This window comes from Balearica regulorum, chromosome 5 (assembly GCF_011004875.1).
Source record: "Balearica regulorum gibbericeps isolate bBalReg1 chromosome 5, bBalReg1.pri, whole genome shotgun sequence".
NCBI classification, from domain to species: Eukaryota; Metazoa; Chordata; class Aves; order Gruiformes; family Gruidae; genus Balearica; species Balearica regulorum.
In genome coordinates, this window is record NC_046188.1 from 63,949,281 (window position 1) to 63,966,036 (window position 16,756).

Genomic DNA, 16,756 nt, shown 5'->3' on the forward strand with positions numbered 1-16,756 from the left:
TATGTAGCTCACTAGGTCAGCCTTACCAGCAGAATAGGACAATGATGCATTGATAAATACTCATCATTATCCTCACTGGGTAAAACGAAAACGGTGTTTTTACAGGTCTAGGCACATTTGCACAGCAAGAAATCACCTTACCTCATTAAAAATACATTAGCGCTTTGTTTATCTGTTCAGAAAGAGGGTTTTAAATGAGATTCATCTTAAATTACTGTTTTGAGAGAAGCAGCATATTAGGTAGTACACACATATTTCAGTCATATGTTCAATGCAGTAAATAATAAAAAAAAGAAGCTTCAGCCAGAGAAAAATCCCACATAATACACTAATAAGATTTAAAAATCACTATCCTGTGGCTTTTATTCGGCATTGCCTATATAGACTTCATTCTAATGTGCCAGTCTTGGAGTTGGGAGTTCCTCTAAATTTATACTCTTAGTTAAATTTTCCATTTTCACCCTATTAGTTTTTCCATGTCTGATGCTTCACAGTGAATTACACAATGGCTTTACCCACCTTCCTGTCTCAGAGATATTTGCCCTTCCTGTGTTCTGCCTGCCTCACTGGAGGGCCATCTCTCTGTACACGCCCATTACGGCTGTGTTCATTAGAGCTGGAAATGAAGAGTACTGATGAGACACTCCAGCAAAGTGTCTTCCCAAGGAGCTGAACTTTCTGCTCCCTCCTTGCTCATGGAGAACTCTGCTTACTCCTGTCACAAACCCCTCTGGCAGATCTTCCCCAGAGGTAACCAAACAGGGCCTCAACTGAGGAAATTCCTGTAACTGCATTATATTTCAGGTGCTGAAAACAATACTGCCAAAGTTCTTTTGGAAGAAAAGCCAAAGTAATATAGAGTAACAGAACAGAGCCTGGGGGGAGAGGAATTGAATTTGATGCTCAAGATTAATGCAAAAGTTTAAGAAAAAATGAATTCTTTTTTGACAACTATGATCTCTTATCTTCAAATTCATTTGTATGTTATAGTATTGTTTTCGGAACCTACTGTAGATAATTAAGAATCTTGAATAAGTTATAGTTAGAAACTCTGGTTTGGGCAGTTTGAAGACTGCTGCTGCTGGTCACAAGATTCATGACTCTCTTAATGAAAAATCATTTACTTTAAACATGAGCTATGCCTTCTTTTATGCTGACATAGTATCAAGCATGTGGGCAGAACAGGGAAAAAAGTAATTATTCTTAAGAAACACTGAATAGCAGTGTGATATTCCAATAATCCTCTTCTCTCTGAGAAAGATCTATCATAAATATTTCTTAAATCATCACAGAAAAACTCATTTTACCTCTTCTCCCATCTACTGTTGCTCCTTAAATTCAGGAGCAGTGCCTCTTTATATTTGGCTTGGCAAGCAGCTCCTCCTCTTCCTCCCTCCATATGTTTTGGCTTGAATACAATAGTTTCTTGTTTCATCCTGAAAGAGCTTGGTACAGAGTCTGCCCTGCCCCGATGCTTCCTAACCCTACTACTGGAATCAATTTCTATTTGTTTTACTCTTCACTATCTCCCAGCCCTGTTAAACTCAACCTTTACACACATGAGCTAGGTACTTAGAGCAAAACTGGGTAACGGGCTTACCTGTCCAGGACATAAATGAGAATTTAGATGCCCAAGCCTAAAACCACTGCTTATTTGCTGACATCAGCTCCTGGAAGTGCCTAAACTTATAAGGCTCACAGCAAATCTGAAATGAAATAAACTTTGCCTCTACTGCCTATTCCTAAGTTTGTATGCACATTTTGTGTTACAGAGTCATTGGAGAAAATATGAAATCAAGGATAAAAATCCAAGACTGCCACTCTCAGAAGAATGCCCCACTAGCTATTGTAATATTGTTAAATAAATGAGTAAATGCTACTCCTTGTCTTTAGCAAATGAAAGCTGTAGGCACTCGTCTACACCTGAATTTGTAGGTTTTGGACCATGCTGTGAAAAATTCAAGAGTCTAATAAGCTACTATAAAAGAAAAAAAAAGTTTCTAAGTTCAAGAAAAAATTTCAATTTGGTGTGTTCCAAAATTAGACATTCTGACAATTTTCTACAAGAAAATTTGACAATTCTGTATTTTTACTAGAAATAGAAAAAAGAAATGTTAGAAAATTTCCAAAGCAAAACATGTACCTTGTCCCTTCAAACTGCCTAATGAAACCACAGGTTTCTTTGGGTTGCTAAAAATTAAAGTCAACAATGTTTGATTTCCAATGCATTAGTATTGTATTAAAACTTTGTTTCACTATAAAGTTCCTCAGCACTCAACACTGTAAATAAATACTGGAGAATAGAATATTCTTTGAAGTTTAGATTAATTTACCGGAGCTAAAAGGTTTTTTGGGCAATACAATTTTAATTGTTTCAGCATTCATTTCAAACAGCATGGCTTTTTAACATTCTTGGACAAAAATCAGAAATGCTCACTTTTATTAATAGTGTAATGCTATTTAAAAATAGTATGATAAAATAAATGTAGTCTTCCATCTGTTTTATAAATGGCAATAGAAGTAATATAGGAGTACAGCATTTAGATTATAGTATGCAAAAAAAAGTTTTGTTTTAATTTCTGGTGTTCCCTTGCAACAGAGGCAGTTAGGAGTCAATCTCCATTTCAATTAAGGGCAATTTTCATATGGTAAATTCACAACTTTTTCCTTGTAAAATAAGGTAGCTTTAAGAGCTTGGGTGCCTCAACAAATTACTTGATTCCGATTTCTACGAGGTCAAAGAGAACTATGACTTTAATTCTCACATTTCCTCAAGATTTGCATCATTGTAATTAAAAAGTAATCGTATTTCCTAACCTCATAATTTTAAAATGTTTTAGAATTTGTCTTGCTTTGTTTAGCTTTATGTTATGACTTCTCTTATATCCCTAAATTTAAAGTCCTGAGTTCTATCATCTGAATATAAGACCTTGAAAGAAAGGAAAGATGAAACATCTAGTTCATACTTTGGGGTTTCACAAAATTATTCCTGTAGTTTTGAAGCTATTTGACAGACTATGACTTTTAAGCTCTATGAATGAAAAGGATCCATTGGAAAGCAAAACAGCTATCAAATGCTCTATTAGTTGTTTTCTCTGCTTTGACAGTATCATTTCCCCTTACATTCTGACTATAAACCTTGCTCTTTCCTAGCAAAAAAAGTCATATTTTATTATTCCAGGATAGCCCTAAAATGAATGACGTAGTATGTAGATTGTCTCCTACCCAACCTGTCTTTTTGGAGCCTAATTATTTTAAGGGATTGGATGGTCCCCTTTATCTGAACAAATTGTATCTCTTATACAACCTTTTTAAGATGAAGTAATCTTGTGTATGTTTACTTTTATAGGTATTATTTTAATAACTTCCTGCGGGCAAATTTTAGCCAACAAGATATTCCACAACTCATGTGACAACAGCCACATTTATACCATCTCAAATCTGGTCCTTCCTTCTCCTGATCTAGTCAGTCCAGTTGCTTATTTCAAATTTTAGTGATGTCTACTTTTTGATCATCTTTTCAGTTGCTCTTTAGTGTTGGTAGTTTGCTTATCTGCTGGCGTGTTTACTTTGTATAGTAGGCACCAATGTATGATCAGTTGGTGTCTCATGGAGAGAACATGTCTTTCATGGAGAAAGGGGGGGGGGATCCAAAGTCTAATGCATCCAGAATAGAGACCAGACTAGAAAACCATAATGGACTTTCTCACCTCAGATTCTCTGATACTGATATAAATGATGGAGAAGTAGAGATGTTGTTGACTGTACAACTTCTTTCAGATCTTAATATATAAGGATGAAATCATGCTAAAGATCCTACCTTCATGATTTTTTATTTTTTTTTTTATTTCGGTTCCTTGATTCTCTGACTGTATGACTTGAAACAATCTTTTTTTTCTCTTTCTTATACTTCTCCCATCTTATGGAAAACATATTGTGTAGGGTTTTTTTTACATCGCCTTTTCATTTAACTGGCACCTGTTTTTAATTTCAATGGCTGGGATTATATATTACTAAAAAAACTTAAGCAGATGTGAATTTTCTTCTAATGGTGAGAAGGCAAACCTGGCCCAGACATGGAATAACAAAATTCCAAGTATGGCAATGGCCATTCTTTTCTAACTGGTCCATTTGATGTTTACAAGGGATGTTTTGTGTTGTTGTTTGCATTTTTTTTTTTTTTACTTTCTCTTTCAACCTCATTCAAAGTACACATTTTTGAACAAGCATAGACTAGTTTTTTCCAATTCATGTTTTAAAGGTCTGTAGAGTATCTTTGAACAGTTCAGTTAAGTAGAACTCATTCTTCAATATCTCTTATTGTTTTCTTTCTTAATTTTTTCCTTTTTTTTCTGATGATAGAATAAGCAAATTTTTTTCTGTTTTCCAGTTTACTTTATATGTTCTTCTGTGATGTCAGTTTAGAAATACATTTTAAAAAGAAGATAAGGATAAAAAGATATAGTAAAGACAGATCTAACTCATTAGTCCTCCTAATAGCACTAATGTTAAATTACTCGGGTATGCAAGGATATGTTCATCCTGAATCTAAATCATATACGAGAATTGTTGATTTCATATCTGGCATCTAACTTAGACATTTTGGTGAAGTAAATTTTCATTACAATTATTTTGTGGAGAGGAAAAAAGCTTAATTACCTTTATGGTATTCAGAAATCAAAAAATGCCTCACACAATTCCTGAAGAGTTGACCAGGGATAACCAAAACAGCTTATTAGTGCAATGTAAATTCATCACTATGCAACATCTTCCATGGGATTATTCACTATCTTAAAGGAAGAATACCAAACCAGATACCATGTTGATTAGCACCAAATAAATGTTTCCAATTCTGTTGTTTACTTAATCATATGACAAAAAGAATTTTTATATTATTAATTTTAGTAAAAATCAAATGGTTTTCATAAAGTTTGAATATAACCGTTTCCCTAATAGCTCTTTTAGCCAACATTGGTAAAATGATACTGAAAATCCAAACCTGGAAAGAAATTTGGGTGATTTTTTTTTTTTTTTCTGAGACAACAGAATGAAATAAAATAAGTAAAAAAGGAATAAAAAGTCCATGCATTTAAGGACAAACAATGAAATTCCTTGTTCATTAACACATATGTTTCACCTAGTACAGTTAGTCATGTTTGTTAAGAAAATCAGGCCTAATATTTTCAGTGAGGTTTCAATCATGTCCTCAGGGATGTCATATGAATTCTCTGGGAATTAAAAGAACAACAGTGTAATGGTTAACTCTGATTGGGATCCAATTTCAGTTTGTGTCTTTTCCATAGACTGACAATCCTCAGACAAACCCTTCTATCTAATTCAGAACTCTCTATCTAAAAACGTCAAAAATTATATTTTGACATAGCTGGTTTTGTTCTGTTCTTTGAATTGCCATACTGATCAAGGCGCCTGCTAGGAATGTTTTGCATTGAAATTATGACAGATTTCTCCCCTGGTGGTTAGTCTATGATGGTAAGACACATTTTCCTACATTATGGGATAAATAACATGAAAGAATGGGTTGAAGGTTTGCTTGCCTCCCTTACCATTCCCAACTTCCGGAAAAAATATCCAAGAGATACTAGTTGGTAAATATGGAGTTACTCAGTTTCATAATTCTACATTCCAACATTTTTCTATTTCTCTCCCTTCTACCTTGCCATTATTCATCTGCACATACATCAAAATGATGAGAAGAGTCCTCACTATACAGCTTTTCTTTCTGCCTTTAAACATTATGCTTGCTCACATCTGCAATGCTGTAATGATCAGCCAATATAATTAGAAATTCTTGATGGGTGAAACTCCTTTTCATGAACAAAATACAAATGTCAGTAATAAGAGTTTAGCTATCTCAAGATGTTATGTGATTCATCCTCAAACATGATATAAAGCAAAAGAAGTACCTTTTTATAATTCATAATTTATTTTCAAAGTATATTCCTATTTCAAAAGCTAACAGTCTAATTTTGATTTCATTTTCCTCTTATGGGGGCTGTGGGTGGGCGTATAACCCTAAAGACCAGCACATGCTTCAAATGAAAACTGGGCCTAAGCCAACTTCAACTGTCTGCAGTTATCTGTGTATAGAGCTTAAAGGATTGAACTTTTGGCCCATGGCCATTTAATGAGTATGGTTGACACAAACAGTGGAGGGATATAGGGGGCAGCGGTGAGCAGCCCTTGTTCTTTTAGTGCAGAATTCCAGGACACAAAAGCATGTAGAACCAGGTGAAAACAAGAACTAGCCCACTCTGGACTTTCTTCTCTGTCTTGTTCCACGGAGATAAATAATGACATTTAATGATCATTGTCTGAACCACAGTGAGATACTTCTAGGCATGCTGCCAGGATAAGGGTGGTATGTATAATTGAACAAAATGTCCCATGAACAGCTGAAATAACTCTATATACTTGATTTCATAGAAATATGGAAAGAAAAGCAGAGATTCAGTTCAACAATACATCACAAGGAAATACACATTGCTGTTTAAAAGAGCTCACAATATCAATTGCGACTTTGGGCTAGAGTTTATAAAGAAAAATGTGAGAAAAGAAGCTCCCTTGTCTTGAATAAGCAAAATTTATTTGTATTATTACAAACAACATGGTTAATCATAAGCATAAAGGTGGAACAAAGAGATGCAGCTGAAGCTGCATCTTGATTTGCAGCTTGAAGTTGTAAATCTCTTTTCCTGCCTGCTATTATTGTCCATGTTAAACTACTGTCCACAACAAATTTTACTTGAGGATATTCTATATAGCTTCATAGAGGTCTTTGAGCTAAAGGTAACCAGTAAAGAGGAAACAATATTCACAAATATTTTATTTTTTAAGATTTTGTTACAACTCTAAGGACTGTCTGTAGATACCACCTTTGGTGCACCCAACATACATGAAAACTAGAAATCTATCTGCATCTGTCAAGTCCTTTCTTCTCTCTCTCTCACACACTATTTATTTAAAGTTTGCATTTATAGACTATGCATTTATAGTCTGCATCAGGAACATTCCTGATGGCTTGGTCCTTTGTTCCCTTTCATAAATCTTTGCTCCAAAGGGGTGTTATGGTAACAACACTTGCTGATAGTCCCTACACTAAGAACAAGTTACTCCGGTCCCTCCCTAAGCCTACCAGCAGAGCAGAGCCAAAGCAGGAGAACAAGAGGCTGCTTGCTTTCAGACCGCTTTCCTTCCGGGAAGCTGGCAATGATCACTATGGGCCCGTGCCTCAAGTCTTGGTAGTTTGCATGAGAGCGTAAGGGTGCCTCTTAAACACTTTTATGAGGCTGAGATGTACATTTACAATCCTCAGATTTTCTTAAGGATAATTCACTACAGAGCATACATAAAATTTAAAATGTTAATACATGATTAATATATTTTTAATGGTCACTTATTAGAGATTGATACAAATCAAAAAGTCAATGGTAGCACCTTGTTGGCCAGGAACATTTAGTGACAGCAGAAGTAACTGTCTATAAAATAGAGCATTCTTAGAATATCTATTAATCATTAGGCAGTAAATTCTGTCTATACCAAATAAATGTACATATATGAACGAATGTCCCTTTCTCCTGTAAAGGAGCAAAAGAAAATCCTGTAAAGTAATAAAATCTCACTGTAGCTTTTTTTAAAAGGGCTTATACCACTGTAAAATAGATTGCAAAGTTATTTATTGACAAATCTGCAAACTTGTCAGTATCTACTAACATCCTTTCAAGGTCTTATAAACAGAATATAGTATCAACAGTAGAGTTCAACAGCATTGAAGAAATGCTGTCAGAAATCCCATGTGCCTTTAATGAAGCCGTCTTCTGAAGTAACTCAATGGAACAGCATCTCACTTTGCTGGGCCAACTCAAGAACACCACTCTCTTTGATCACAAGTGAGCTGTGCATATTTTTGGAAAAGAAAATTTAATCTATCAATCAGGCACATAGTTAAAAATCCCTGAAAGATGGTGGCTGACTTGCTTATATTAAAAGTCACTCTAGTTTTTATCTGTCATTATCCTTTTTTCCTGATGTAATGCACATCCTATCAGTTCTTGGAAAGAACTGGACTAGTCTATGAGTTTGTGACCAATCAATAAACCTCTACACTGGAAGAAGACTCACAGGATATGGGTGAAGGTGATATACTCATGAGGCTCAGGGAAGAATGGAGGGAGTGACAGACCATTGCTGTTACAAAGGAAATTGAACTTAGCTCAACACAAAGGAGACCAAAGGGTGGCTTTGGGTCAATTGAGTGGAAGAACTGGTTGTGTAAATATTTCTGCTAATCAAAAGATTGTGAATGTCTTCCTGAGTTAGCTAGACTAACGTGGGCTGAGTGTGTAGGTGGCTCAATCCAACACAGACTATAAAAGCGGAACAAAAAAGATAAAAGGAAATTTGAAGAGAATAGGCTTGAGCTAGTTTCAAACCACATATACCTTCCTGGCAACTGGGGATGCCCAGTCTCTTGACAGTGAGCATATTATAAAGACCAGTAATGAAAATCAGACTTGTATTGTGGTTCAATTCTATAGTGCAATTTCTGTATTCTGTGAAGCATAATTTGCACATGTATTGTGATTTCAGTACCTTGTGGTATCACTGTGCTAAATCAAAATCCTGTATAATGTCAAGCACCTACAAATAAGTAAATCTGGTATTAAATGTTAAATCCTCCCTGTGTGAAATATCTAGAACCTCATCAGAGAGGTTAAAATGGTTATTCACCTCTTTGATAGTAAGACTAAGAGTGCCTATTACTTGACAATGAGTTTTTCTGCTTCAGCTTGATGAATTCCACAGAGAACTCTCCCATTTTCCTTTTTGGTTAGGTGCTACCATGCATCTCTGTTTAGCTGGAATTAGCCTTCAAGTTGTGTGAAGAAAACAGGTAGACCATTCCAAGTGCCACATGAATCACAGTCCTTCATTTGACCGCAACATTTTTAGGCATACTATTAAAAAATGTCAGGTTTGGAAACCTTTCCTTTGACATTTATCTGAAAAACCATAATGTAACTGTATATAAATGTCAAAGGAGAATAAAGTTGTATTCTTATCTGTGCAAATATCAAATGAGTGGTTGTTTCCTCTGATATTTAGGGTTCTGAAAGGGTAGAGGTCAAGTGAGGTGCCTCCCCCAACAAAGGTTAATGGCAGTGATGAACCAGGTTATTGCAGGATTCTAAAGCAATAGCTCACATCCATACCCTGGGGTTTGCTGCCCTGAGCAGCTCAGGTTAGTGACTTAGGAACAGGACCTCTTAAAGCACCTGTACCCTTAGCCAACACAACACTTAATTCCTACTTCCTTCCCCAAATGCTGCTTGTACATGACATGGTTTGGAGAAGGGAGATGAACTCCAGTATTCCACTTTCCTGGTGAGCAAATCACTAAATTATTAGTTATTTTATAGGAGGTCTCACTTTCACATTTTCTGAAATAGAACTGCAAAACACAGTTAAAAATGAAGTATATTCAAATAGGGACAGTAGAGATATAAATGAAAATATCCAGATTGTGTATGCTCCTCATATTAAGAGCCATAACATTTGTACTTTGTGAGACCCATCTGCTTTTTTTCAGGTATCAGCAGAACAGAATTGCTACCCAAGTAAATTTTTGGGTAGCCACCCCATACATAAGAACATTGACTGCATTATGCATAATCTAAAATGATTACATTAATGACTGTAAGGATCTCAAAAAAGTTTGAAGATTTGTTGTTCAATATCTAAATAAGTCCAAAAGTCAATTTGTCCATCAATAACACCGAACAGCACTAGATCTCTCAGTTTGGGAACCAAAGATTACCATACAGGTCAAGAAACCAAGCAAACAATTTCTTCCTCTACAACAAAATAGAACTCTTAATTTTGTTATCCATTTGTAAGCATCCACAACATAAATACTTCCCATCTATCACCATAACTAAAATACTAAGTAGAAAACAAATCAAAAGGATCATTGCCTAGACAAGCATATAGTATTCCTGTGTAAGATCCTAAATGTGTTGGTGGAATGCCTAATGCTATTATAAATCTGGAAATGTTGAGATTCACAATTCCAAGTGCTGATTTTCTTATAAACTGTAAATGCAGACTGTAAAATTTAAACATAATAAGAAATGCTATTTTACAGCACCTGCTCCAAGTACATTAGCATACCATAATAATATAGTTATGATCTTAAAAGAAAGCAGGATTTAAAAAAAAAGGCTGCTATATCATCTCACTTCTACTGGGGAAAAAAAAAAAATCCTTACAATTCCTTCCTCAGCTACTGGGCAGGTAAATCACAGAATGACAGAATGTGCCTCCCCCTCCTTCCCCCCTCCCCCCAACCCCCCCAAACCAAAACCAACCAAAAAACTCAAGACTTCCAGGAAAGACTCCTTACAATTCCTGTCGTGTCCTGTGTAGCAGTCATTTCACCTATCCATTGCAGTATCCTAAAAGCATGCTTCAAATGTGAGAAGTCCTCTACAGGCAGTTCCTTAGCCATTTCTCAGGAGATTCAGAGCTGGGAACAACCACCTGTTGTGGTTTAACACCAGCCAACAACTAAGCACCGCACAGCCACACCCTCACTCTCCCTACAGTGGGCTACAGCAGAGAATCAAAAAGAAAAAGCAAGAAAACTCATGGGATGAGATAAAGACAGTTTAATAGGACAAAAAAGGAAGAGAGTAACAATAATTATAATAATGATAAAAGAATATGCAGAACAAGTGATGCACAGCACAATCCCTCACCACCCAGAGCCAATATTCAGCCAGTTCCTGAGCCACACTGCTTCCCAACCCACTCCCTAGTTACATACAAAGCATGACATCATATGGTATGGAATATCCTATTGGCCAGTTTGGATCAGCTGCCCTGGCTGTGCCCCTCCCAGGGCACCCGCCTTCTCATTAGCAGGCCAGCATCAGAAGCTGAGAAGACCTTGACTGCTTGGCAACAACTAAAAACATCAGTGTGTTATCAATATTATTCTCATCCTAAATCCAAAACACAGTACTATACCAGCTGCTAGGAAAAAAGTAACTCTAGCCTGGCTGAAACCTGGACAACCCCTGAAACTTTTCCTTTCTGCCTGTCCTGGTTCTGGCCAGAACCAGGACACTGCCCTATTTTTTTTTTTGCCATTCACTCATTAGAAGCAGGATTCCTTCTATATTGCTGGGACTTCATTATCTGGAAAACCATGATACTCTCTTTGGAGTCTAAAATGTATGTCTAGGTCTCTTGCCTTGAGCATCCTGAGCTGCAGCAGGGCTTGCCCTGCAGCCTGCAGGCTGTAAGCTAAGTCTTTGCTTTAGGTTGTGCCAGGAGGTTAGCCTCAGGATTCCTACTCAGACAACTACCCGTCCCCAGGTAACCTGGGCATTAAACTAAGCAAGGCATTCCACAGGTGAGAGGGAATCTAAAATTTGATTTTGTAATGCTGCCTAGAGATAGCCAAAGCTGCTTGTAATTTCTCCTCTTGATGCTTTACGTAATTGTTTTCTTTCTTAATTTCACTGGATTTATACTCCTGCACAAGGAAAGGGAGTTTAGGTTGGATTCACATAGTCAGTGAATATCTTATGCTATTCTTTTCAAGTAACTAGAGAATAAGGATGACATAGAAGGGCCTGCATCTCTTCTTCCCTATAAGATGTAGAGTCAATTCAACTTCTCTATTCAATTCTGCAAACATAGGAAGATGTGTGAAATGAACAAAGTATGTGTATATAAGCGTGATGGGTAAAGAGTGTTGATGTTGAACCTGAAATGAAACTAAGGAAAGCGTATGATGTGTGAAACATATGGCAATGCATATGTATGAAGTTTGGATCAGGATATGCATCACAAAATAGTAATAGGTTTTTATTCTGGGAGAAGGGAGTGATAAAGCAAAGGGGAATAAGAACCTCACACTAAAAACAGGAGAAGTTGGAATCTCCTTCCTCTTTGCTATTTGGCATTTCCTCTTGAGAGAAGCGGAGGAAGTATTTAAATATTTTATAACCTTCATTATTGGAACATACATCTCTTTATTACATTTTTGGAAGCATGTGTTCTATTTGAAATCAGTATGGATGTATAAATATTTTTAGGCGATGATTATTCTCTGTATGTAGGTGGAGAAGAACATCAAATCAGTGAGATCTTGCTTTCATGAGTAACAGAGCAGCTGGCATTCTCTCTCCTTTCCCTCCGCCTCTTTGGCCAAGGGAAAACACCCCTTATCCTCAACTTTAATTCCCAAAATGAAATAAGAAATGTCTTTGGCTTCCCTCTTTCTCTCTGCTTCTCCAGGTAATATTGAAATTGCATCTGCCAATTTGCAATTCTTTTACCAGGTCATTGTGGAAGTGTAGGGAAAGTAAAAAGGAATGGCTTGGAGCTATCACAGCACTGTAGAAAACGGAGATAGAAAAGATCTTTTAGTCTACTTCCCTGCCTAAGTGTCTGTCTGATTTGTTCTCAAAGACATTTAGGCATTTACTCAAAAAAAATCTTACCTAATCTTCTGTACAATTTACACATAAGCATCCAAGCTGAGATGCTTAACAGGAGAACCAACTCCTCTTTATCTAACACATGAAGCATAGATGTCACCATCATGAAGATTAACTTTAAGTACAACTGCCAATCTGTGGCAATTCAGTGCCCTATGGTCTTCCCTGTCTGTATTCAGACAGTGCTGCTGGAAATGAAAATGCCCACCAGTGGTGCTGAAAAAAGAATATTCTCCCCAGTTCTGGTAAGACAGAAATGTCTTTGAAAAGGTTCAAGTCCAAGAAAACTACTCGAGATCATTGTTTGGAAAAGGCTTCAAAGACTTCTTTTTCGCTTCTCTATACAGAGATGCTGCAAATGAGCAACAAACAGCAATGGATACTGTGGCTCTACTTTATCCAACTGCAGCCTTGAAATCTTTAAATCTCTTTTTTTCTACTATTTCATACATTTATTTTTAGGCATTCAACAAAGTTCAAACTTCATGTGGCTCAGAGGCCTATTCTGTTCACCTCTCATGTGTACTGTCGTCTTGACTGCATACTTTGTCATTAAAAGAACCAGATTTGATGGAACCGCACTGAACTGTTGCATCTGAATATCTGGCCCACTATTTTCTCTAAGAAACCATTGCAGAAACGTAAGAACTTCAACTTTTCAGAAAAGTGTGAACTGTTTTTCTCTTACTCATGGATAACAGAGAAGGACAACTGTTTAAACCTCACCAGAAAAAAAACAATTGTCATGATTCAGAAAAGGTCTGAGACAGGATGAAAGCAAAAGTAGAATATAATCAAGCAATAAAGGAATTTCATCATTCTATTATGTTCAGGAAACTAATTTTACTAGAAGACTGTGACTATTGGAGTGAAGTATCCATGTTAAAATTGATCATGGTTGACACTGCAGTGTATTTTCTAATTGCTCATGTTATCACATCATTCAAAACATTTAGAATTTCTTCAGGCTAACTCAACATAATTCAGGCAAATAGAGATAGCCATGAAATCCTCAGGATAGTTCAGTTCTTCATTCTAAACCAGCTAAAGAGATTTATCTGTAATTTGACAGATGGGAAACTATTTTGCTGGTGACTTACTTACTCATTTGACATCAAAGCTTTAACATTAAATATAAACATAAATGAAATTTAAAACTGGATTTAACCATGAGAAAAATGTGTAAAATACATTCTTTGCTTTATTCATCTAGTTTGTTTTTAGTAATATATTGATCAGTTTCATTCAGAAGAATGAATTTCAGTTTTGAACAGCCTGTATGCTTTGGAGTTCTGATGTGGTTTTTGCTTTGGCTCCTTATAAAGATTAAGACAATACACAAATTTTTAATCTAGAATAATGTTTGGAATTTTGAATGATGCCATATTCACTGCTCTTTGAATTACATGCTTGGATAGTAGCCATGGCAATCTGCAGATAGTGAACTGCTTTAATAAGCACTCTGAGGAGTTTCTAACACTTGTGTATGTGCGTATTCTCAGTTAACAAACAATAAAACTGAGGGATTCAGATTAAATAATCATTTCAGACTTGCTTTGCTCTTAGTAACTTACTGGGCAAATATGTAGTCCTCACCTTTTGTGCCTTCCCAGCTTTTTTGTGGTAACTAGTCTGGCTATTCCTACTGTCTCCTCTTTCCATTATATCTTCTCCCAGGTAAAAAACCAACCAACCAACCAAACAAACAAACAAAACCCAAACGAAAACCAAACAGAGTAAAACCTAAAAACCCAGCCACAATACATAACTAAAAAAACTATATTAATTGTACTTTTTTCATTTGTTTGCACGATGCATCACTTTGCCAAGCCTATTATTTGCATTTGTAATCTTAAGAGATCAGGAGGTAAGGAACATGTCTTTTTCTATATTTGCACAGCTCCCAGCACACCAGGAATTAGACACTGATTAAGCCCTAATGTCATATAACTACTTCATCATTGTCATCCATACTAAACAAATACATTTGCTTGAAACTAAGCATGTTGAATGAGCAGCAACATTTCATAAATCCCTGCCTTTTACTTCACTAGTAACAGGCATGTTAAAACATAATGACACTGATGTAAATCTGGAATGATCCTATTATGTTTAGTGGAGTTAATCCAGACTGATACAGACGTTAACTGAGAACAAAAAAGTCCGGAATCCACAGGGAAAACAGCAGAATAAGTGGGCCTTAGATATGCACATTTATTTTGCCCAGGTTGCAAAACAGACTCGAGGCAATTCTCTAGAATGCGAAGCCCACTGATAATCCTGTACCACAATTTACTTCAATTTTAGAATAGTTATTTACTGCCTTTCTGCAGATGCACATGTTAATTAAGTTGATTTTGATGAATATATTATTTATGAACACACATTACTAAAAGGTCACGAACTGCAAAATCTTAATTTCTTCAGATTTTGATTCTGAACTATTTATCAGATTTGGCTACAAAAAAGAGCTGGCTGCTTGTGGGAGAAGTGTCACTTTCTGGTCATTTGAATCCAATTATGAAAGATGTACAAGAAGTAGAACATTCCAAAATAGCATTGCTGTCGCTATGACTCCATGTCACTTTTGTCTCCGTATCGTTGGGTTTAGAAACATTACACAAAATGAATTGCATCAACCTTTTGTTTCTTTCGCCATCCTTTCTTAAGGCAGCCTTGGAATTTCCTGATAGAGTTGAGATGGAGCATTAAGTACAGATTTTCCTGAGTGTCCCACAGACACGTAAGTCATCTGGTTCATATGTGCGTGGTCTTTGACTTATTCAGCTAGCTCTGTTATAGACTCTCTAACACATCCAACCCAATTAGATAGATGCACAGTATGGTCTTTACAAATATCATTCAGCCATGTATCCTGCAACAAGCAATTACAAGTCATCTTCAGGGCATTGATTTATTTCTCATTGCCCTACCAATTTAATGACCTTATGATTTATTCTGATTATGGAAGTCTCTCCTTGGCAAGCAAAGTAATTATCCATCAATCTTAAATTCTTTAAGGGAAGAAAATGTTTATTTTCTGTCTGCATAATAAGTTTTATGTCATTTTTAATGTCATGACTCCCACATGCACTGAAGATATATGTAGTGACTTCTAATGTCTCACAGAATGTCAATTGGAAATGCAATTTGACAACAAGCTTAGCTTCTATTGTCTGAATATTTGGCGTTATATAATGAAGATGGCTAAGTCCTCTGCTTGGAAACACATACATTATCCTAGGATAAAACAATGGACAAATTCTGTGGTCCAGTCATGAGGCCCTACAGGAAAGTCTCAGTGAGAAAAATAGCAGATTTTAAGTCTATTTAAATATCCACTGTACAAATGGAGGTTGAGGAGCAATAGGATGGATTATGCCTCAGCACCAAGGGGTGAAGCACATGACTTCTCACGGCCCCCTCTGCTACTGTTTTTCTATAATTGTTTGATTTAGAGTAAGGATTCCAGCATTGTATGTGAGTGTGTGAATATATTTTGAAAGGAAATAGGTTTTATTTGAGTGAATAGGAAAAATCTATGTTGTATTGCCTTATTTCCAGACTAAAATGTTCTACATGGTCTTCTGGAAAGCTTATAATATTTTGGATTTTTTTTTTAATATCATTTTTTACTGTAGAACTCCCAAAGTGAACGGTTCTTAAAACCTAAAGACCCAGGAGAGGCTAACATCCAAAGAAACTGAGTTTTACAGATGTGCCAGTGAGTTCCCCAAACTTGGCTCCTTCTCAGCGCTGCTCCTCAAAGGTTATTCACACACAGTAGATCCAATCACTGCTGATGCCACCTTCAATTTATTTTGATCTTTTTCATTATCTCCTCACAGTCTTTGCAGATTGATTGACATGTAATCTCTATTAATAACCTTTGCATTTTAAGACCCACAGCGTAGCAGCTATGTAAGATAATGAAGTCCCTTCCACACGTTTTGGGTTTGATGGGAAGATTCACTATTCGCAAGAATTGGTATGGATGGAAGTGATGGTTCAGAAGTGAAGAAGTGAAGATAGTGGGTACAGAAGTGAAGATAGTGAGGTTCCAATGTGTTCAATATGCAGCATCAGTGATACCGACGAGACACTAGAATTATTCCTGTTCATACATTCAAGTTACTGGAAATGATAGAAAAAAAACCTCTCCCACTGCTCAGGAGCACTATATGTCAAGAGATTTTAGATTTTACAGTCAAGCTGCTGCACTTTGCCCA

General features: G+C 36.3%; 2 long non-coding RNA genes across 2 annotated transcripts in view; one reads left to right on the forward strand and one right to left on the reverse strand.

Moving 5' to 3' along the window:
* Window positions 1-625: 625 nt before the first annotated feature.
* LOC142602119 (uncharacterized) lies at window positions 626-3,643 on the forward strand. The gene is made up of 2 exons (XR_012835827.1): window positions 626-750; window positions 1,773-3,643. It is a non-coding gene; the product is annotated as an uncharacterized LOC142602119 (long non-coding RNA).
* LOC142602121 (uncharacterized) overlaps window positions 656-16,756 on the reverse strand; it is a 94,062-nt gene continuing 77,961 nt past the window's right edge. Inside the window, exon 5 of the long non-coding RNA XR_012835829.1 lies at window positions 656-782. This is a non-coding gene — a long non-coding RNA (uncharacterized LOC142602121). The remainder of the gene's footprint in view (window positions 783-16,756) is intronic.